A 1840-nucleotide genomic window follows, 5' to 3' on the forward strand; every position below is an offset into this window, starting at 1 on the left:
GCTGTTAGTGTCCTTTGGATAAGGAACTTAGTATTAGTGACTCTTTGAGTCGAACGTCTTCCTCTGACGCTAAAGCTACGGCAGCCCCGCTGCACTTGGTAGCACTTTTGGATCATGCTCATCGAGCAAGTTGTTTCAAACCAACTATGCGTCTATCGAGACGCTTGTGCCTGAACCTTGTTCAGCACAACACGAAGCACCTGCTTCCTTCGGGACCATGTCCCTAACACTACGAGGTCTCTCCACTTGGTAGCACTTGTAGTCAATCCCGCTCCTGAGTCGGTTGACTATATCCTCTGCGAGGATGGAACACCCCGTGTTCGCGAATTTGCCCCCAGGCGCAGCAGGACGCGCTTACTAAGCTTATGTCCTTGCTTGGCCCGGAGGGCGTGGCTCATCTTGCATCGCAAGGTCCAGAGGCGGTCACTGTCAGGCTGGAATCGTTCTCCCGCTACGAGAACGCGCTCTTGGAGCATGTCCAAGAGAAGATGAGCGCCGCAACGGCGGCGGGGTCGATGACGCGTGAAGAGTCTATGAGACTGAAACCGCTCATGGTGAGCGTAAAAACCTTCGAGGGGAAGGATGGAGAGAATCTCCTTCTCTGGACCCGTGAGGTCGAGATGGCCATGGGATCGGCCCTGCTCCAGTCTGAGCATCAGCGCGTGGCGCTGGCTATCTCCAGGCTTGGAGGTCGCGCTCGCAAATGGGCACTAACGTGCGGCACGTCTGTTGACGCTGCATTTCCCACTTGGGATCAGCTGAAGCAACAGCTTTCGCGCGTGTTCGCGCCGCCTAATCAGGCGTACCGTACCCGGTCGAAGTTCCTTGCTACTCGCCAGGGTAAGAAGGAGTTATTGGACTATGTCCAAGAGTTGAGAACTCTTATCGCCGGAATGGCGGCGGACCCTCTTCCAGAACTGGTCAGCGTGACCGTGTTCATGGAGGGACTTCGTGTGAGCGCAGCTCGAACGGAAGTGTTCCGTGTACACCCTAACTCTTTCGAAGAGGCGGTGAATGTGGCATTAAATGCCGAGCACAACTTCAGGTCGGCGCGACCTGGTTGGAGCGCTGGTAGCGCAAGCTCTTCGAGCGGTCCAGAGCCGATGGACCTCAGCTATGCTGAAGACCGAGAAGCGGAGCTTCTTGCTGCGGAGCAGCGCGCCGGCCATCCGCCGATGCTTTGTGTGCAATAGCACTAAGCACTTGAGGGCCTATTGCCCTCTGCGCAAGAAGCGCGAGGCTCCGGCGAGCCAACCCTCCGGGTCATCGCCGGGAAACGGCAACTCCCAGTAGGCGCGGGGCGGCCTACTGGGGAAGAACTGAGTTCTGTTGTGCCTCGAAGAGGTAGAGGGCAACGGGGCTCAGCCTCGAAGAGAGCTGAGCTCTCTTACGAGAAGAGTGTGTGCAAGCCGGGCTTGCTGGTCGTTCAAGCGAACGTGAAGGGCTTTGCAAAGCCATGGAGAGTCTTGATTGACTCGGGAGCCTCGGGCAACTACGCCCGTCGCTCCACCCTGGAAGGGAGTCAGCTGTATGCTGAGGCACTGGAAGTGCCAACGAGAGATACGATCTCTGTCCGTCTCGCGACGGGGACACTGGTAACTGTGTCGAAGGTCTCTGTCGACCTTGGAGTGAAGTTTGAGAACTTCGACAGCGTGGAACGCTGCTTGGTCTTAGACCTGGATGCGAGGTATAACCTCATCCTTGGCATGGCATGGCTGGAACGCCATGAGCCATGGATCGACTGGAAGTCAAAACGCTGGGTGCGTCGCACCCTGCTCCTAGTGGAGCTTTGATGAGTCATGAACCCACCTCTGCTAGGAAGCAGAAGCGCTTTTGGAGC

The sequence above is a fragment of the Phytophthora infestans genome, genomic scaffold (genome assembly GCF_000142945.1).
Source record: "Phytophthora infestans T30-4 supercont1.24 genomic scaffold, whole genome shotgun sequence".
Taxonomy (NCBI): Eukaryota; Oomycota; class Peronosporomycetes; order Peronosporales; family Peronosporaceae; genus Phytophthora; species Phytophthora infestans.